Here is a 21,968-nt window from a genome sequence, read left to right on the forward strand (position 1 = left end):
TGCCCGCAGTATCAGCAGCTTCTCACGCCGCGGGGCTGGCAGGGAGCGGGACACTGACTGCTAAAGGTGGTGTCACACACAGCGACAACGACGTCGCTGCTACGTCACCATTTTCTGTGACGTTGCAGCGACGTCCCGTCGCTGTCGCTGTGTGTGACATCCAGCAACGAGCTGGCCCCTGCTGTGAGGTCGCCGCTCGTTGCTGAATGTCCAGCTTCATTTTTTGGTCGTCGCTCTCCCGCTGTGACGCACAGATCGCTGTGTGTGACAGCCAGAGAGCGATGAAATGAAGCGAGCAGGGAGCAGGAGCCGGCATCTGGCAGCTGCGGTAAGCTGTAACCAAGGTAAACATCGGGTAACCAAGGTGGTTACCCGATATTTACCTTCGTTACCAGCCTCCGCCGCTCTCACGCTGCAAGCACCGGCTCCTGCTGTCTGCACATGTAGCTGCAGTACACATCGTGTAATTAACCCGATGTGTACTGTAGCTAGGAGAGCAGGAAGCCAGCGCTCAGTGTGCGCGGCTCCCTGCTCTCTGCACATGTAGCTGCAGTACACATCGTGTAATTAACCCGATGTGGACTGTAGCTAGGAGAGCAGGGAGCCAGCGCTCAGTGTGCGCGGCTCCCTGCTCTCTGCACATGTAGCTGCAGGTTAGATTAGATGAGATAATTACCTGCTGTGACGATCTCCTGCCTCCTGACGTCACCGCGGTCACTGCCTTCTCTGCCCGTCTCGGGGGCGGCCCGAGACTGTCACTAGCAGTGACGTCACGGGCTCTCTCGATACTGCGTAGACTGCGGCGGGCATAGAAGTCAGTGACAGCGCTGACGTCAGCAGAGCAGGAGATCGTTACTGTAGGTAATGATCTCATCTAACCTCCTGACGGCAGCGCTCGGCATCCCCTGCAGTGACCTGGGCTGACCTATTGATGTTAGCTCAGGTCACTGCACGGCTCTCCCAGCCAATGGGGAACATTTTGTTCTTCATTGACTGGGAGTCTCATTGACTATGGTATGGATCGCCGTGCGACCCCCTTATTGGATTACGCCGGACCCGGATTTGATTGTTCTTGTCAATAAATTGTTGAAAGAGGGAATGTGGGGAGTGTTTTTTCAAATAAAACTTTTTTTGTTGTCTATTTTTTATTTCTTACTGAATGGGTTGGTGATGTCGGGTATCTGATAGACGCCTGACGTCATCAAGCCCTGGGCTTGATGCCAGGTGACATTACACATCTGGCATCAACCCCATATATTACCCCGTTTGCCAACGCACCAGGGCAACGGGATGAGTTGGGGCAAAGCGCCAGGATTGGCACATCCAATGGATGCGCCACTTCTGGGGCAGCTGTAGCCTGCTATTTTTAGGCTGGGGAGTGTCCAATATCGGTGGACCTCCCTAGTCTGAGAATACCAGACCACAGCTGTCCGCTTTACCTTGGCTGGTGATGCAATTTGGGGGGGACCCCACGTTTTTTGTTTTAAATTATTTATTTAATTTTAAACAACAGCGTGGGGTGCCCTCTGTTTTGGATTACCAGCCAAGGTGAAGCTGCCAGCTGTGGTCTGCAGGCTGCAGCCGTCTGCTTTACCCTAGCTGGCTACAAAAGATAGGGGGACCTCACGTCGGTTTTTTTTTAATTATTTATTTTTTATTGGCTAAATACAAGGCTAAGCACCCTTTAGTGCCACATGAAAGGCACTAAAGGGTGCCAGCTTAGAATATGCGGGGGGGGGGGGGGGGGTAGGACATTATATTGGTCTCTCATCTATTATCTATCCCTCTATATATCCCTTGATTCATTCATCCATCCCTCTATTTATCCCTCTAGCTATCTGTCTCTATCTATCCCTCTATCTATCTAGCTGCTTCCGTTTTTTTGCAGTTTGAAAAAAATAGGAAGGTACGCAGATGACACACGGACCATATACGGAACGGAACGGATGCCACACAGTTGCATCCGTGAAAAAACATGACCATTTTTTTGCGGACCGCAAAAACGGGGCAGTCCTGTGAATGTAGCCTAATCAAGAGGCTTATGAGGGTGATGTATTTAATTACAAAAAACTGTTTTTTTCTTGGTGTATGTGTTTATTACTGTCACTTACAGATTACTAAGGGGGGGGGGGTGTCTCATAGACCCTGACGATTAATATCTGGCTTAGAGGCAGCTGTGGGCTGTGATTAACTTCATATTAGCCTGATTGCCACCGCCCCAGAGCAACCAGGAAGAGCCAGGTAAAGTGCTGGGATTGTCACATCTAATGGATGTGACAATCCTGAGTGGCTGCAGGCTGCTATTTTTAGGCACGGGGCGGCTCAATAAATAGGGGTCTCCCCAGCCTGACAATACCAGCCCCCAGCTTTTGTGGTTTATCATGCCTGGGTACCAAAATTCGGGGGGACTGAATTTCGTTTATTTTTAAATTATTTTTGTAAATCAAGAAAAAAGCCGCATGCAGTTCCTCTTATTTGGATAAACAGCCAAGATAAGCGCACGGCTGGGGGCTGCATACTGTAGCCATATGCTTTTTCTGTTCTTGGTGTCATAATATGGGAGAAAAACACAGTGAAAAATTTTATGCGTTTTATACCACAATAATGATCCGCTGAGTTGAATTGCTTTCCCACTCATCAACCGTCTTGGCGCCCGTGATTGGTTGTAAGCAGATGCTTTCACATACGCTAAGGATGCGTCTGACTGCAACCAATCACAGGAGACAGGACAGCCGGAAGACGGGGAAAGCAGTGCATATGAATGAGCAGTAATTAGCGGCCCAGCAAGTGAAGGAGAAGCCACGGGAGCAGTGTACAGCTGCAACGGAGCCTCGGTCAGTATGAAGCGCTTTTTTCTTTTTTTACTTTACTATTAAAAGGGGTTATCCGGCTTCTTTGACTTTTTTTTTTATTTCCCTATTGGGCTACATTGGGGCAGGTAAGTAGATAGAGATCACTTACCTGCCCTGCTGTCAGCCCCTCTCCCCCGGCTCAGAGTGGTCATGTGACCGCTCCTGCCGCAATTTTGCTGCTTCCGGTCATTTCATGTCAACATGGGCAGGGCCATGTTGACATGCAAATGTGGAACAGCATGTCGCCTCCCTGCTGGGCGGGTACAGTGCGATGAGCCCCGCCCCCTTCCCTGCACCCTCCCACACATTCCCCCGCACCTCTTTTACTCTCCAGTAACCTCCCCCTGCACTGCTGTGGGGTCCGTGACCTGGGGGAGGGGCCTGGCGGCGGCTGCCGTGGTGTCAGCGCCAGCACCGGGCCCCCTGCTCAGGATCACACATTCAAATGTACCGGCATCACAGATCACAGATGCCGGTACATTTGAAAGTGCTGATGAGAAGCAGCGCAGCGCTGCTTCTCATCACTGTCCCTCCCGCTGTCTGTGCTCTCTTCAGCACAGCGGTGACGTCACTACTGTGCTGATATGTCCAGAGCACAGACAGCTGGCGAACGTGCAGGAGCGGCGGGGACCGAGGACGGGTGAGTATGTACTCCCTACATGTGTTCCCTATGGGGGGGTGGGGGGTGCAGAGCCATATGTGTGCGTGTGCAGAGCCATATGTGTGCGTGTGCAGAGCCATATGTGTGCGTGTGCAGAGCCATATGTGTGCGTGTGCAGAGCCATATGTGTGCGGTACAGAGCCATATGTGTGCGTGTGCGGTACAGAGCCATGCGTGTGCGGTGCAGAGCCATATGTGTGCGTGTGCGGTGCAGAGCCATATGTGTGCGGTGCAGAGCCATGTGTGTGCGTGTGCGGTACAGAGCCATATGTGTGCGGTGCAGAGCCATATGTGTGCATGTGCAGAGCCATATGTGTGCGTCTGCAGAGCCATATGTGTGCGTGTGCGGTACAGAGCCATATGTGCGCATGTGCGGTACAGAGCCATATGTGTGCGGTGCAGAGCCATATGTGTGGGTGTGCAGAGCCATATGTGTGCGTGTGCAGAGCCATATGTGTGCGTGTGCAGAGCCATATGTGTGCGTGTTTGGTGCAGAGCCATGCGTGTTCGGTGCAGAGCCATATGTGTGCGTGTGCGGTGCAGAGCCATATGTGTGTGTGCGGTGCAGAGCCATATGTGTGCGTGTTCGGTGCACAGCCATGCGTGTGCAGTGCAGAGCCATATGTGTGCGGTGCAGAGCCATATGTGTGCGGTACAGAGCCATATGTGTGCGTGTGCGGTACAGAGCCATGCGTGTGCGGTGCAGAGCCATATGTGTGCGTGTGCGGTGCAGAGCCATATGTGTGCGGTGCAGAGCCCGATGTGGGGCTGTTATTTGCAATGCTGTAGTGATACCAGGTCAGGTGCTGGGGAAGAATACTGACAGGGAATGTGTGTGCTGGGGGCGGGCAGAGGATGGGGCTGGACACTGGGGTGGGTGGTGACAGCTCTGACTGAGGTTTTGCACAGGAAGTGGTCATGTTTGCTGGATCTGAATGTAAACAAGGTGCTGCAGAGAATAAAGGGATAATTCAAGAGGAACAAAAGTTAGAAAACAAAAAATAATGTAAGTGTGATTTATATGACAATACAGCACAGATAAACTCAAAAAATTTTGTTAAGCTAATGACGGACAACTCCTTTAACTTTTCTTACCTATACTTGTATAAAATGTATCCGTTTTTTTTTATATTCATCTACATTTATAATTTTCTTACCTAGATCCTTTCTTACCTTTATTTGCCTATTTTTACTTGCTTTTTTTGTTTTAATAACCTATAACGCCTCTATATTTCTCTTTTGTTACCTATACTTATCCTTTCTTACTTATACTTGTGCTTCTTTTCTGTACTTATCCTTTATGTATACTTACCTTTTCTTACCTTAACAGAGTGTTTATAAAGGAGGAGATCCTGGCCCTTGCTCTTCTCATCCTTCTTGCAGGAATGCGGGGCCAGGCGCAGCAGAGGGTTTCCTCTTCCTCGTCTATATTTGTGCTGCCTTTTTCTGAGACAGGTTCTTCCCGCACTATATAAAAACAAAAAAAAACAAAAAAGTGAGCCGGAGTATGAGATGGTATACATGGAACTTGTGAGACCATGTTCACACTGGCCATGAGACAAAGAGAAACCAAGGAAAAAATTGTGAAAACATACCCTGCTGTAACTAAATAAAAGCATAGTGCATATAAACATAGGGTACTTAGTAAACACTGTTTTTGATCAAAAAAAGCATAAAGCTATCCCACCAAACATCAAGGTGTACCCAGTTGGGATAGTACCTACACTCTCTAATATTAAAACCTTACCATGGGTCTAAAATAGGCCTCAATGTGGCTAAGGGCTGAGAGTGACCGGGTCCCAACAGGACACACACAGTCAGGGGGATTCACAGAATTAAATGTCCAGCTCGCTGAGAAGGGGGCCACTCCCTGTTTGTACTGAATACAAAAAAACTACATAAAAACAAAAAAGTGAGCCGGAGTATGAGAGCCGGAGTATGAGACAAAGAGAAACCAAGGAAAAACCAAGGACATTTAATTCTGTGAATCCCCCTGACTGTGTGTGTCCTGTTGGGACCCGGTTACTCTCAGCCCTTAGCCACATTGAGGCCTATTTTAGACCCATGGTAAGGTTTTAATATTAGAGAGTGTAGGTACTATCCCAACTGGGTACACCTTGACGTTTGGTGGGATAGCTTTATGCTTTTTTTGATCAAAAACAGTGTTTACCAAGTACCCTATGTTTATATGCACTATGCTTTTATTTAGTTACAGCAGGGTATGTTTTCACAATTTTTTCCTTGGTTTCCCTCTTCCCGCACTATAGTAGTGACGATTTCTTCTGGAATATGCTCTGTCTCCTATAAACATAGTGAAGTAAAACTAAAGAATTTAAATGTCGCAATTTAGCTATTAAATATTTAGAGATACTATTACCAAGAGACATAAGCCTGACATAATCTCTTTATTTCCCCAAACTTCTCCAATTGGTACACGAAGACTCAAGATGGACAAGGATTGCTTTTACATGTGTGGTAGAAGTACAATCTTTAAAATTAACATCCTTCTTCGGATTCTGTATGTCTTTCAAGCTCTTCTGATTAGGGTTCCCTTGTCCTTCTTCAGGTGTCTTGCTTCCATTGAAACCATGTTCATATGGTCTGGTAAGCCCAGTACTGTAGGAGCAGAACCATATTCTATTATTCTAAAATATCAGGAGTGATAGCGTTGCCCGACTTCAGAGATTTATTTGGCCTTTAAAGAAATACCATCTTGGCCTTTCTATTCCCTTATCCCTTAGAACCTGGAGAGTTGGTCAGCTTTCCCACTGTTTCCATTCATTCCCTTTTAGACTTTATTATAATAACAACAAGACACCTTTTGAGATTCCGTGTTTGGACATGGGCCCATTAAGACACACTTTATTCTTCCAATAATACTTGCTAATCGAGACCAACCTAACACCAATTTTCAAACCCAATTGGAAGGAGATTTGGGCTCTCTCTGACCAAGAATCATTGGAGACGTATCTTCACCTTAATGCATAACTTACCTATATGTTCCTGTTTACATGATGAGGCCAGGTAGAAAATACTCTCTCGGTGATATAGGGTCCCCACTCGCCTACACTCAATCTTTCCAAAAGCTAGTCCCCTGTGTCCCTTATGTTGGAGATGTGGGGAGGAGGAGGGTGATATGTTACACATTTTTTGGTCCTGCACGTTTCTTTTTCTTTTTTGGGGGAAAGAGCAGCAAGTGATTCGTGAACTCACAAATCTCATTTCAGACCTGAACCCAGCTCTCGGTCTTATCTATGAATGTGACATCCCTCTAAAAGCATACAGGTATTCGATATTAAGACATTTAATTGTGACTACAAGAGAGTGCATCCCTCTGCTCTGAAGGAAAGATACCGCTGTGGCAGTCTCCCTCTGGTTTACTAAAATAAATGAGGTGATGTTAATGGAGGAACTCTCTTCTATGAACCTACAAACCTGGTTTTAGTGGATGGATTTTAATTTGTTGAATGGCTAGCTGGTGTTTATCGGGGAGATCTGACCTGCACTCTTTGGGTCACACCTTTTGAACACCTATCTCTATTGTGTTCCCTCCCTTCCCTTACCCTATCCTCTTTTCTTCTTTTGCTTTTCTATTTTTTTTTGCTTTTCTCTTTATTCTTCTTCCTTCTTTGTTAACTTTTATAACTGGATTGCTACGCTCAGCATGGACAATTACGGTTATGTATTTTCATATCCTGCTCTTTAATGGTCAATTTGTATTATTGACCTACACAGCCTTCAGGATTTGAGTAATGCGTTAATGTCTGTTTTTGTTATTTCCCTTCCCTCAGCGTGTGCACACGGCTTTGTACCGCTCAGCATTTAGCTTTTGTGATGCCGAAGTGTGTGTGTGTCTTGGCTTCAGAGAGACTCACTGCGCATGATCGGAAGTTGTCCGCACTTCCAGTCATGTGCACTACTCTGATGCCGGGTGTATATGTCCCGGCTTCCGAGAGGTGTAGTACGGACAACGGACAACTTCCCATCATGCGCAGTGAGTCTCTATGAAGCCGGGACTCATACACCTGGCGTCACAAAAGCTCAATGCTCTGAAGTACAAAGCCATATGCATGCACAGCTTTGTATCAGGCTGCCGATGATGCTGGCTGTTGTAAATCATGTTATTGTGACACCCCTGAGGCTTCAGTTGCCACAGGGTACTGCACCTCACTTAAGGTGCAGTACTCACCCTGGATCTAGAGGAAGTTGGTACTGGTTCCACCACACACCAAATCATCCACACAACCAGGTTGGCCTCTCCACTGGGGACGGGGTAGGGTCTTAAGGCAGTCACTAAACATGGGGGGAAGCCACCCACTAGCGACAGAGAACCGGGGGAGGGACAGCTACCAGGGGGAGTCAGGAGCAACATAACAGTCAGCGAGTTCTCCAGCAGGAGAGGAAAAGAGCAGTCGGGATTTACCTGTGGCTCTGGTGGGACGCAGGAGTCAATACGGTCACCGAGGGGAGAGCTTGATTGCTCCCTCGGGACCGGCGCTGAGAAGGGTGCAGAATCATAGGGTGGATCATTCTGCAGGCCAGGGGATTGCATGTCCCTCTGGCCCCCACAGTTCCCAGAGCACAGTGCTACACAGGGTGCGGGGTCGTGTTCCAAGGCAGGCCCCACAACGGACCCGTGGCACCTGCATACGGGATGGGAGTAAACACTTTTCAAGAACCGGGGTCCCCAAGAAGCTTCAGGCCACGGGGATCCAACACCAAGTGCAAGTAAGAAGGGCCCACCATCCACTGTACTGGTTCTGACCTCCAACGGATCCGAGATCGACTGTTGCCCATCACGACGGAGACTGGCATCTCCCGGGTAAACCAGGACTGTGAGTAAACGAAACCTTGAACCCGCAGAGACTGTGCTAGAGTGGTGCTTTAATTAATTAATTAATCAGTCTCAAACATTTGTGTTTGCTAGACTCTGCCCACAAAGCAGAAAAGAACAAAACAATCAAACGAGCAAAGATAAAGACAAACTTCAATAAAGGCACAAATAGAAAAATGAATTAGATGCCAACAGAAAATGCACAAAACACACAAAAGGTAGACAAAAAAAAACAGGCACAAAGGCAATGAGAAATCGGAGCCTGTAACCTAGAGCCCATTGCCATGTGTAATGATTCTAGAGTTTAAAGGGAACCTTTCAGCAGATTTGGGGCCTATAAGCTGCGGCCACCACTACTAGGCTCTTATATACAGCATTGTAACATGCTGTATATAAGAACCCAGGCCGCTGTGGATAACATAAAAATGACTTTATAATACTTACCTAAACGGTCTCTGCGGTGGAGTTGGGTCATATGGGCGTCTCCGTTCACCGGTGGTGGCGCCTCCTCTTTCGCTATCTTCGTCCTCCTTCTTCTGAAGCCTGTGTGCATGATGCGTCCTACGTCATACACACTCGCCGGTCCCACGCAGGCGCACTACAATACTTTGATCTGCCCCGCTCAGGGCAGATCAAAGTGCACCTGTGCAGAACCTCAATGCCGGCGAGTGTGTATGACGTAGGACGTGTCATGCACCCCAAGCTTCAAAAGAAGGAGGACAAAGATGGCCGAAACAGGAGGCGCCGGCACCGGAGACGCCCATATGACCCAACTCCTCCGCACCGGCCGTTAAGTGAGTATTATAAAGTATATAAAGTAATTTTTATATTCACAGCTGCCTGGGTTCTTATATACAGCATGTTAGAATGCTGTATTCAGTGTATCAACCCATATTCTATCCACCGCCATTAACTTCAAAACGGCGGCAGCTATAGGCATAGAAGTGGTGTCTAGGTATAGTAAAGTAGCTACCCAGTGAAACCACCTATAGCGCCACCTGATGGAAAACATCGGAGTTAGCATTTTTATTGCGAAAACTGAACGAGATAGAGAAAAAAAGTGAATTACAAAGTTGTAGGGAATCAATTCAATACGAATCGACATCTTGCATACAGAAATGCTATGATTAGAACGTGTAAAACTCTCAAGGCTGCGGATATGAAAGGATACCTCATGGAGACCTTCCTACAAGTCATTGGGTACGGTGGCTGCGTGGAGTGGCCTCCACGCTCACCTGACCTGACCTGACCCCATTGAACTTCTCTCTGTGAGGTCACATCAAACATGTGTATGCGACCCCTCCACCAACATTGCAGGACCTACGACGACGTATCACAGATGCTTGTGCAAATGTGTCACCTACCATATTGCACAACGTGCAGCAAGATACAGTATGCTGTCCAGAGTCCAGATGTTGAGTCCTGTGTCCAGAGTTCAACATTTTAATGAATTTGTATTCCCAGACCCTGCGATGGCTCTGTGATCTGAAGTTGCCTTTTAATATGACAACTTTCATATGGTTTATGTTGTGTCCAGAAGCACAGAAATGTTTGGCCACAGGTAAATGGATTTTGTCTGTAATTGTGTGGCGGTGAGATCTCATTTTCGTCTACGGCCAGGCCCTCAGATATAATTGTATCTGTTCCAGCCCTGCAGACAGGGATGAACACTTAACCCATCTTAAAAACACATTTCTAAACCAAGGCTACCACCCCACCTCCATAGAAGTTCAGATCATTAGAGCAACAAGGACCCCTAGAAGTGAACTGCTTCAATACAAACAAAAAGAGGAAAATAGTTGAGTACCTCTGGTGGTGACATACAACCCACAGCTTGAGGTACTGAGAAGAACGGCCAAGAAACTTTACCACATTCTACACATGGATAACCGGTTAAAAATAATATTCAAAAGATCCTCCATTGTTGTGGTACAGGCAACCTCCTAATTTAAGGAGCATCATGATCCGAAGTTCTATGCCCTCAGACACACCAAGAGGAACTTATCCTTGCAATGTAAAGAGCTGCAAAACCTGCATTCATGTAGAGACCAAAGACTGGATACAGATCCCTAACACACAGAAGAACTACAAAATTCCTGGGACATTCACATGTTCCTCTTCCAACGTGGTGTACTTAATCCTGTTCACTATATGTCCTATTGGGGGTCTCTATGTTGGAGAAACAGGACAGAGACTGAGAGCAAGGATGAGATCTCATCGCCACACAATTACAGACAAAAAAAATCCATTTACCTGTGGCCAAACATTTGTGCTTCAGGACACAACATAAACCATATGAAAGTTGTCATATTAAAAGGCAACTTCAGATCACAGAGCCATCGCAGGGTCTGGGAATACAAATTCATTAAAATGTTGAACTCTGTGGACACAGGACTCAACCTGTCAGAAGGATTTATGGCCCATTACAAAATCTGAGGAGTCTATTCCAGAGACTCACCAGACCTCTGATCCTACATGGATACTGGGACAATAAAACTCACACCACTAAGCAAAGCTAATTAAGGATTCACTTTCTAAGATCAGTGTTTCTTTAAATGTCTTTTATTATGCCATCCTTCTGCTCTGTTTGTGCATATATTTGTGTTTCTTAAGGTATTTTGTCAGACCATGCCTGATGAAGGGACCTGAGATGTCTCGAAAGCTTGCTTTGTAAAATCACTTCATTTTATTTGTTAGCCATTAAAAAGGTATCACAAGATTATAATTTTGTTCCTCTCACTGAGAACATTCAAATTGTCTCTCCAGTAAAGGAGACAAACTCTAGCACAGCGCCACCTATTGGAAGTAGCGATCCTAAAAGTCACAAGTGGATTTTTGACAATCCTTTGCAATATGACTCAGGATATATAAGCCAGATCAGAATCCCAATTTGCAGACACGGTGTTTCGGGGTGCTTGCCCCTCGTCAGTGCAAAGTATGGGGGTGTCTGATCTGGCTCATGAGAAAGCCATGTGGGGACCACGGGGGAACACTATTCTCCTTAAGGAGACTTTGCAAGCCAGTCTGGCTGCCAGGTAAGGGGACTTATAGCTGCAATGCCCCTAAAATTCCACGGGGGAACACTATTCTCCTTAAGGAGACTTTGCAAGCCAGTCTGGCTGCCAGGTAAGGGGACTTATAGCTGCAATGCCCCTCTGGGAAATATTCAAATTGTCTCTCCAGTAAAGGAGACAAACTCTAGCACAGCGCCACCTATTGGAAGTAGCGATCCTAAAAGTCACAAGTGGATTTTTGACAATCCTTTGCAATATGACTCAGGATATATAAGCCAGATCAGAATCCCAATTTGCAGACACGGTGTTTCGGGGTGCTTGCCCCTCGTCAGTGCAAAGTATGGGGGTGTCTGATCTGGCTCATGAGAAAGCCATGTGGGGACCACGGGGGAACACTATTCTCCTTAAGGAGACTTTGCAAGCCAGTCTGGCTGCCAGGTAAGGGGACTTATAGCTGCAATGCCCCTAAAATTCCACGGGGGAACACTATTCTCCTTAAGGAGACTTTGCAAGCCAGTCTGGCTGCCAGGTAAGGGGACTTATAGCTGCAATGCCCCTCTGGGAAATATTCAAATTGTCTCTCCAGTAAAGGAGACAAACTCTAGCACAGCGCCACCTATTGGAAGTAGCGATCCTAAAAGTCACAAGTGGATTTTTGACAATCCTTTGCAATATGACTCAGGATATATAAGCCAGATCAGAATCCCAATTTGCAGACACGGTGTTTCGGGGTGCTTGCCCCTCGTCAGTGCAAAGTATGGGGGTGTCTGATCTGGCTCATGAGAAAGCCATGTGGGGACCACGGGGGAACACTATTCTCCTTAAGGAGACTTTGCAAGCCAGTCTGGCTGCCAGGTAAGGGGACTTATAGCTGCAATGCCCCTAAAATTTCCACGGGGGAACACTATTCTCCTTAAGGAGACTTTGCAAGCCAGTCTGGCTGCCAGGTAAGGGGACTTATAGCTGCAATGCCCCTCTGGGAAATATTCAAATTGTCTCTCCAGTAAAGGAGACAAACTCTAGCACAGCGCCACCTATTGGAAGTAGCGATCCTAAAAGTCACAAGTGGATTTTTGACAATCCTTTGCAATATGACTCAGGATATATAAGCCAGATCAGAATCCCAATTTGCAGACACGGTGTTTCGGGGTGCTTGCCCCTCGTCAGTGCAAAGTATGGGGGTGTCTGATCTGGCTCATGAGAAAGCCATGTGGGGACCACGGGGGAACACTATTCTCCTTAAGGAGACTTTGCAAGCCAGTCTGGCTGCCAGGTAAGGGGACTTATAGCTGCAATGCCCCTAAAATTCCACGGGGGAACACTATTCTCCTTAAGGAGACTTTGCAAGCCAGTCTGGCTGCCAGGTAAGGGGACTTATAGCTGCAATGCCCCTCTGGGAAATATTCAAATTGTCTCTCCAGTAAAGGAGACAAACTCTAGCACAGCGCCACCTATTGGAAGTAGCGATCCTAAAAGTCACAAGTGGATTTTTGACAATCCTTTGCAATATGACTCAGGATATATAAGCCAGATCAGAATCCCAATTTGCAGACACGGTGTTTCGGGGTGCTTGCCCCTCGTCAGTGCAAAGTATGGGGGTGTCTGATCTGGCTCATGAGAAAGCCATGTAGGGACCACGGGGGAACACTATTCTCCTTAAGGAGACTTTGCAAGCCAGTCTGGCTGCCAGGTAAGGGGACTTATAGCTGCAATGCCCCTAAAATTCCACGGGGGAACACTATTCTCCTTAAGGAGACTTTGCAAGCCAGTCTGGCTGCCAGGTAAGGGGACTTATAGCTGCAATGCCCCTCTGGGAAATATTCAAATTGTCTCTCCAGTAAAGGAGACAAACTCTAGCACAGCGCCACCTATTGGAAGTAGCGATCCTAAAAGTCACAAGTGGATTTTTGACAATCCTTTGCAATATGACTCAGGATATATAAGCCAGATCAGAATCCCAATTTGCAGACACGGTGTTTCGGGGTGCTTGCCCCTCGTCAGTGCAAAGTATGGGGGTGTCTGATCTGGCTCATGAGAAAGCCATGTGGGGACCACGGGGGAACACTATTCTCCTTAAGGAGACTTTGCAAGCCAGTCTGGCTGCCAGGTAAGGGGACTTATAGCTGCAATGCCCCTAAAATTCCACGGGGGAACACTATTCTCCTTAAGGAGACTTTGCAAGCCAGTCTGGCTGCCAGGTAAGGGGACTTATAGCTGCAATGCCCCTCTGGGAAATATTCAAATTGTCTCTCCAGTAAAGGAGACAAACTCTAGCACAGCGCCACCTATTGGAAGTAGCGATCCTAAAAGTCACAAGTGGATTTTTGACAATCCTTTGCAATATGACTCAGGATATATAAGCCAGATCAGAATCCCAATTTGCAGACACGGTGTTTCGGGGTGCTTGCCCCTCGTCAGTGCAAAGTATGGGGGTGTCTGATCTGGCTCATGAGAAAGCCATGTAGGGACCACGGGGGAACACTATTCTCCTTAAGGAGACTTTGCAAGCCAGTCTGGCTGCCAGGTAAGGGGACTTATAGCTGCAATGCCCCTAAAATTCCACGGGGGAACACTATTCTCCTTAAGGAGACTTTGCAAGCCAGTCTGGCTGCCAGGTAAGGGGACTTATAGCTGCAATGCCCCTCTGGGAAATATTCAAATTGTCTCTCCAGTAAAGGAGACAAACTCTAGCACAGCGCCACCTATTGGAAGTAGCGATCCTAAAAGTCACAAGTGGATTTTTGACAATCCTTTGCAATATGACTCAGGATATATAAGCCAGATCAGAATCCCAATTTGCAGACACGGTGTTTCGGGGTGCTTGCCCCTCGTCAGTGCAAAGTATGGGGGTGTCTGATCTGGCTCATGAGAAAGCCATGTGGGGACCACGGGGGAACACTATTCTCCTTAAGGAGACTTTGCAAGCCAGTCTGGCTGCCAGGTAAGGGGACTTATAGCTGCAATGCCCCTAAAATTCCACGGGGGAACACTATTCTCCTTAAGGAGACTTTGCAAGCCAGTCTGGCTGCCAGGTAAGGGGACTTATAGCTGCAATGCCCCTCTGGGAAATATTCAAATTGTCTCTCCAGTAAAGGAGACAAACTCTAGCACAGCGCCACCTATTGGAAGTAGCGATCCTAAAAGTCACAAGTGGATTTTTGACAATCCTTTGCAATATGACTCAGGATATATAAGCCAGATCAGAATCCCAATTTGCAGACACGGTGTTTCGGGGTGCTTGCCCCTCGTCAGTGCAAAGTATGGGGGTGTCTGATCTGGCTCATGAGAAAGCCATGTGGGGACCACGGGGGAACACTATTCTCCTTAAGGAGACTTTGCAAGCCAGTCTGGCTGCCAGGTAAGGGGACTTATAGCTGCAATGCCCCTAAAATTCCACGGGGGAACACTATTCTCCTTAAGGAGACTTTGCAAGCCAGTCTGGCTGCCAGGTAAGGGGACTTATAGCTGCAATGCCCCTCTGGGAAATATTCAAATTGTCTCTCCAGTAAAGGAGACAAACTCTAGCACAGCGCCACCTATTGGAAGTAGCGATCCTAAAAGTCACAAGTGGATTTTTGACAATCCTTTGCAATATGACTCAGGATATATAAGCCAGATCAGAATCCCAATTTGCAGACACGGTGTTTCGGGGTGCTTGCCCCTCGTCAGTGCAAAGTATGGGGGTGTCTGATCTGGCTCATGAGAAAGCCATGTGGGGACCACGGGGGAACACTATTCTCCTTAAGGAGACTTTGCAAGCCAGTCTGGCTGCCAGGTAAGGGGACTTATAGCTGCAATGCCCCTAAAATTCCACGGGGGAACACTATTCTCCTTAAGGAGACTTTGCAAGCCAGTCTGGCTGCCAGGTAAGGGGACTTATAGCTGCAATGCCCCTCTGGGAAATATTCAAATTGTCTCTCCAGTAAAGGAGACAAACTCTAGCACAGCGCCACCTATTGGAAGTAGCGATCCTAAAAGTCACAAGTGGATTTTTGACAATCCTTTGCAATATGACTCAGGATATATAAGCCAGATCAGAATCCCAATTTGCAGACACGGTGTTTCGGGGTGCTTGCCCCTCGTCAGTGCAAAGTATGGGGGTGTCTGATCTGGCTCATGAGAAAGCCATGTGGGGACCACGGGGGAACACTATTCTCCTTAAGGAGACTTTGCAAGCCAGTCTGGCTGCCAGGTAAGGGGACTTATAGCTGCAATGCCCCTAAAATTCCACGGGGGAACACTATTCTCCTTAAGGAGACTTTGCAAGCCAGTCTGGCTGCCAGGTAAGGGGACTTATAGCTGCAATGCCCCTCTGGGAAATATTCAAATTGTCTCTCCAGTAAAGGAGACAAACTCTAGCACAGCGCCACCTATTGGAAGTAGCGATCCTAAAAGTCACAAGTGGATTTTTGACAATCCTTTGCAATATGACTCAGGATATATAAGCCAGATCAGAATCCCAATTTGCAGACACGGTGTTTCGGGGTGCTTGCCCCTCGTCAGTGCAAAGTATGGGGGTGTCTGATCTGGCTCATGAGAAAGCCATGTGGGGACCACGGGGGAACACTATTCTCCTTAAGGAGACTTTGCAAGCCAGTCTGGCTGCCAGGTAAGGGGACTTATAGCTGCAATGCCCCTAAAATTCCACGGGGGAACACTATTCTCCTTAAGGAGACTTTGCAAGCCAGTCTGGCTGCCAGGTAAGGGGACTTATAGCTGCAATGCCCCTCTGGGAAATATTCAAATTGTCTCTCCAGTAAAGGAGACAAACTCTAGCACAGCGCCACCTATTGGAAGTAGCGATCCTAAAAGTCACAAGTGGATTTTTGACAATCCTTTGCAATATGACTCAGGATATATAAGCCAGATCAGAATCCCAATTTGCAGACACGGTGTTTCGGGGTGCTTGCCCCTCGTCAGTGCAAAGTATGGGGGTGTCTGATCTGGCTCATGAGAAAGCCATGTGGGGACCACGGGGGAACACTATTCTCCTTAAGGAGACTTTGCAAGCCAGTCTGGCTGCCAGGTAAGGGGACTTATAGCTGCAATGCCCCTAAAATTCCACGGGGGAACACTATTCTCCTTAAGGAGACTTTGCAAGCCAGTCTGGCTGCCAGGTAAGGGGACTTATAGCTGCAATGCCCCTCTGGGAAATATTCAAATTGTCTCTCCAGTAAAGGAGACAAACTCTAGCACAGCGCCACCTATTGGAAGTAGCGATCCTAAAAGTCACAAGTGGATTTTTGACAATCCTTTGCAATATGACTCAGGATATATAAGCCAGATCAGAATCCCAATTTGCAGACACGGTGTTTCGGGGTGCTTGCCCCTCGTCAGTGCAAAGTATGGGGGTGTCTGATCTGGCTCATGAGAAAGCCATGTGGGGACCACGGGGGAACACTATTCTCCTTAAGGAGACTTTGCAAGCCAGTCTGGCTGCCAGGTAAGGGGACTTATAGCTGCAATGCCCCTAAAATTCCACGGGGGAACACTATTCTCCTTAAGGAGACTTTGCAAGCCAGTCTGGCTGCCAGGTAAGGGGACTTATAGCTGCAATGCCCCTCTGGGAAATATTCAAATTGTCTCTCCAGTAAAGGAGACAAACTCTAGCACAGCGCCACCTATTGGAAGTAGCGATCCTAAAAGTCACAAGTGGATTTTTGACAATCCTTTGCAATATGACTCAGGATATATAAGCCAGATCAGAATCCCAATTTGCAGACACGGTGTTTCGGGGTGCTTGCCCCTCGTCAGTGCAAAGTATGGGGGTGTCTGATCTGGCTCATGAGAAAGCCATGTGGGGACCACGGGGGAACACTATTCTCCTTAAGGAGACTTTGCAAGCCAGTCTGGCTGCCAGGTAAGGGGACTTATAGCTGCAATGCCCCTAAAATTCCACGGGGGAACACTATTCTCCTTAAGGAGACTTTGCAAGCCAGTCTGGCTGCCAGGTAAGGGGACTTATAGCTGCAATGCCCCTCTGGGAAATATTCAAATTGTCTCTCCAGTAAAGGAGACAAACTCTAGCACAGCGCCACCTATTGGAAGTAGCGATCCTAAAAGTCACAAGTGGATTTTTGACAATCCTTTGCAATATGACTCAGGATATATAAGCCAGATCAGAATCCCAATTTGCAGACACGGTGTTTCGGGGTGCTTGCCCCTCGTCAGTGCAAAGTATGGGGGTGTCTGATCTGGCTCATGAGAAAGCCATGTGGGGACCACGGGGGAACACTATTCTCCTTAAGGAGACTTTGCAAGCCAGTCTGGCTGCCAGGTAAGGGGACTTATAGCTGCAATGCCCCTAAAATTCCACGGGGGAACACTATTCTCCTTAAGGAGACTTTGCAAGCCAGTCTGGCTGCCAGGTAAGGGGACTTATAGCTGCAATGCCCCTCTGGGAAATATTCAAATTGTCTCTCCAGTAAAGGAGACAAACTCTAGCACAGCGCCACCTATTGGAAGTAGCGATCCTAAAAGTCACAAGTGGATTTTTGACAATCCTTTGCAATATGACTCAGGATATATAAGCCAGATCAGAATCCCAATTTGCAGACACGGTGTTTCGGGGTGCTTGCCCCTCGTCAGTGCAAAGTATGGGGGTGTCTGATCTGGCTCATGAGAAAGCCATGTGGGGACCACGGGGGAACACTATTCTCCTTAAGGAGACTTTGCAAGCCAGTCTGGCTGCCAGGTAAGGGGACTTATAGCTGCAATGCCCCTAAAATTCCACGGGGGAACACTATTCTCCTTAAGGAGACTTTGCAAGCCAGTCTGGCTGCCAGGTAAGGGGACTTATAGCTGCAATGCCCCTCTGGGAAATATTCAAATTGTCTCTCCAGTAAAGGAGACAAACTCTAGCACAGCGCCACCTATTGGAAGTAGCGATCCTAAAAGTCACAAGTGGATTTTTGACAATCCTTTGCAATATGACTCAGGATATATAAGCCAGATCAGAATCCCAATTTGCAGACACGGTGTTTCGGGGTGCTTGCCCCTCGTCAGTGCAAAGTATGGGGGTGTCTGATCTGGCTCATGAGAAAGCCATGTGGGGACCACGGGGGAACACTATTCTCCTTAAGGAGACTTTGCAAGCCAGTCTGGCTGCCAGGTAAGGGGACTTATAGCTGCAATGCCCCTAAAATTCCACGGGGGAACACTATTCTCCTTAAGGAGACTTTGCAAGCCAGTCTGGCTGCCAGGTAAGGGGACTTATAGCTGCAATGCCCCTCTGGGAAATATTCAAATTGTCTCTCCAGTAAAGGAGACAAACTCTAGCACAGCGCCACCTATTGGAAGTAGCGATCCTAAAAGTCACAAGTGGATTTTTGACAATCCTTTGCAATATGACTCAGGATATATAAGCCAGATCAGAATCCCAATTTGCAGACACGGTGTTTCGGGGTGCTTGCCCCTCGTCAGTGCAAAGTATGGGGGTGTCTGATCTGGCTCATGAGAAAGCCATGTAGGGACCACGGGGGAACACTATTCTCCTTAAGGAGACTTTGCAAGCCAGTCTGGCTGCCAGGTAAGGGGACTTATAGCTGCAATGCCCCTAAAATTCCACGGGGGAACACTATTCTCCTTAAGGAGACTTTGCAAGCCAGTCTGGCTGCCAGGTAAGGGGCTTTCTCATGAGCCAGATCAGACACCCCCATACTTTGCACTGACGAGGGGCAAGCACCCCGAAACACCGTGTCTGCAAATTGGGATTCTGATCTGGCTTATATATCCTGAGTCATATTGCAAAGGATTGTCAAAAATCCACTTGTGACTTTTAGGATCGCTACTTCCAATAGGTGGCGCTGTGCTAGAGTTTGTCTCCTTTACTGGAGAGACAATTTGAATATTTCCCAGAGGGGCATTGCAGCTATAAGTCCCCTTACCTGGCAGCCAGACTGGCTTGCAAAGTCTCCTTAAGGAGAATAGTGTTCCCCCGTGGAATTTGAGAACATTCAATAATTTTCCTTACTCCCAGCAATCACCTCGGTACTCTTGCAGTGTCGCTCCAGGATCTCATCATAAGTGATGTCCAGGTGCGTCATCTCAGGGGCCTAGTCTGCCGCCTCCGCACTAAAGAGATACAAAAAACCCATGAAGAGGATTCCCGGATCCATTTGAGGGGCATCGTGAGGGGGGGATGGGGGGTCAGGACGCAACCTACACTATTGTTATCGCCGCAGTCGTCTGAAAATATCTGGTCTCGATATGGATGGAGAATTTCAGAAGAAACGTGCACTCAAGAAAAGAGAGAAAGCATTGCGTTATAACGTCCTCCAGTCACATCCAAAGCTACAACTACTAAATCTTCAGCTGGGAGCGCAGATATTCGCCATATCTGAGTGACGAATAATTCTGCTTACCATATACGCTGTGGGCGAGCCGGACGACGAAGGGTTAATACGGTTAGTTGATCACAGAGGAATAAAGTATATATACATATATAATATATATATATATATATATATATATATATATATATATATATATATATATATATATATATATACACATACATATACATACATACATACATATATACACACACACACACACACACACACACACACACACACACACACACACACACACACACACACACACACACACACACACACATACTAGCTGTACTACCCGGCTTCGCCCGGATTAATAACTGTTGTTAACAAAATAGAATGTAGTAACATTCCCGGGATAGAATGTATAAATAGAATGTATTAACGCCCAGGATAGTAACTGCCTCTCTGTTTCCCTTTCTTTCCCTGTCTGCCTCTTTCCCTGTCTGCCTCTTTCCCTGTCTGCCTCTTTCCCTTTCTTTCCCTGTCTGTCTCTGTCTCTTTGTGTCTGTCTCTTACCCTGTCTATGTCTGCCTCTTTCCCTGTCTGTGTGTGCCTCTTTCCCTGGCTGCATTGTGACATGCCAACATTCCATATAAGGGCGTGGCAGCACATTCTTCTGAAGTTCTGGCTGCACTGTGGCTCCCAGCTCCATTCGCCTTAATGGAGGCAGGTTTTTTGGCGAATAACTGTAAAGAGCGGGCTTAAAATTTCCCCTCAAAACATAGCCTATGATGCTCTCAGGGTCCAGAAGTGTGAGTGTGCACCCCCCATCGTGCTCCATCCCCTAAGCTGCGCACCCCCCATCGTGCTCCATCCCCCATGCTGCGCACCCCCCATCGTGCTCCATCCCCCATGCTGCGCACCCCCCATCGTGCTCCATCTCCCATGCTGCGCACTCCCCATCGTGCTCCATCCGCCATGCTGCGCACTCCCAAACGTGCTCCATCCGCCATGCTGCGCACTCCCAAACGTGCTCCATCTCCCATGCTGCGCACCCCCCATCGTGCTCCATCCCCCATGCTGCGCACCCCCCATCGTGCTCCATCCCCCATGCTGCGCACCCCCCATCGTGCTCCATCTCCCATGCTGCGCACTCCCCATCGTGCTCCATCCGCCATGCTGCGCACTCCCAAACGTGCTCCATCTCCCATGCTGCGCACTCCCCATCGTGCTCCATCCGCCTTGCTGCGCACTCCCAAACGTGCTCCATCCGCCATGCTGCGCACTCCCAAACGTGCTCCATCCGCCATGCTGCGCACTCCCAAACGTGCTCCATCCGCCATGCTGCGCACTCCAAAACGTGCTCGATCCGCCATGCTGCGCACTCCAAAACGTGCTCGATCCGCCATGCTGCGCACTCCCAAACGTGCTCCATCCGCCATGCTGCGCACTCCCAAACGTGCTCCATCCGCCATGCTGCGCACTCCCAAACGTGCTCCATCCGCCATGCTGCGCACTCCCAAACGTGCTCCATCCGCCATGCTGCGCACTCCCAAACGTGGTCCATCCGCCATGCTGCGCACTCCCAAACGTGGTCCATCCGCCATGCTGCAGACTCCAAAACGTGCTCCATCCCCTATGCTGGCCGCAGCATCAGCCTCTCTGCCCGCAGCATCAGCCTCTCTGCCCGCAGCATCAGCCTCTCTGCCCGCAGCATCAGCCTCTCTGCCCGCAGCATCAGCCTCTCTGCCCGCAGCATCAGCCTCTCTGCCCGCAGCATCAGCCTCTCTGCCCGCAGCATCAGCCTTTTCTGTCCCCAGCATCAGCATCTCCCCTCCCAGCCTACCCCAGCCTCAGCCTCCCCACAACATCAGCCTCTCTTCTCTCAGCCTCCACCCTCCCAGCCTTCCCCAGGATCAGCCTCTCTCCTCCCAGCCTCCTCCAGCACGCCGTGCTCCTCTGCCGACACTCACAGATCTGATCGTATACACTCACACACACACCCACCCGATCGCATACACTCACACCCACCCACCCGATCGCATACACTCACACCCACCCGATCGCATACACTCACGCACACACACATTGACGATATTACACATACGCGCTCATACTCACAACATCCGGAGATACCACATGCTTCTGGCCATGTGATCCTCCGGCAGGTCCTGAAAGCTCACAGCACAGTATCGCGGCCGAGAAGCAAGCGATATCCCAGGATGTTGTGAGTGTGTGGATGTGATGTGTGTGTGACGTGTGTGTGAGAGAGTGTGTGTGTGTGTGTGTGTGTGTGTGTGTGTGTGAGTGTGTACTCACCTGTGGCTC

General features: G+C 48.3%; 1 long non-coding RNA gene across 2 annotated transcripts in view; it reads right to left on the minus strand.

Annotated features, from left to right (window-relative positions):
- Positions 1-4,197: 4,197 nt before the first annotated feature.
- Positions 4,198-21,968, minus strand: part of LOC142271569 (uncharacterized) — a 30,138-nt gene continuing 12,367 nt past the window's right edge. For both annotated transcript variants that reach the window (XR_012736605.1, XR_012736606.1), the window contains exons 3-5: positions 19,526-19,599; positions 19,347-19,434; positions 4,198-4,980 (exon numbers count right to left, since the gene is read on the minus strand). This is a non-coding gene — a long non-coding RNA (uncharacterized LOC142271569). The remainder of the gene's footprint in view (positions 4,981-19,346; positions 19,435-19,525; positions 19,600-21,968) is intronic.

The sequence above is a fragment of the Anomaloglossus baeobatrachus genome, unplaced genomic scaffold (genome assembly GCF_048569485.1).
Source record: "Anomaloglossus baeobatrachus isolate aAnoBae1 unplaced genomic scaffold, aAnoBae1.hap1 Scaffold_3374, whole genome shotgun sequence".
NCBI classification, from domain to species: domain Eukaryota; kingdom Metazoa; phylum Chordata; class Amphibia; order Anura; family Aromobatidae; genus Anomaloglossus; species Anomaloglossus baeobatrachus.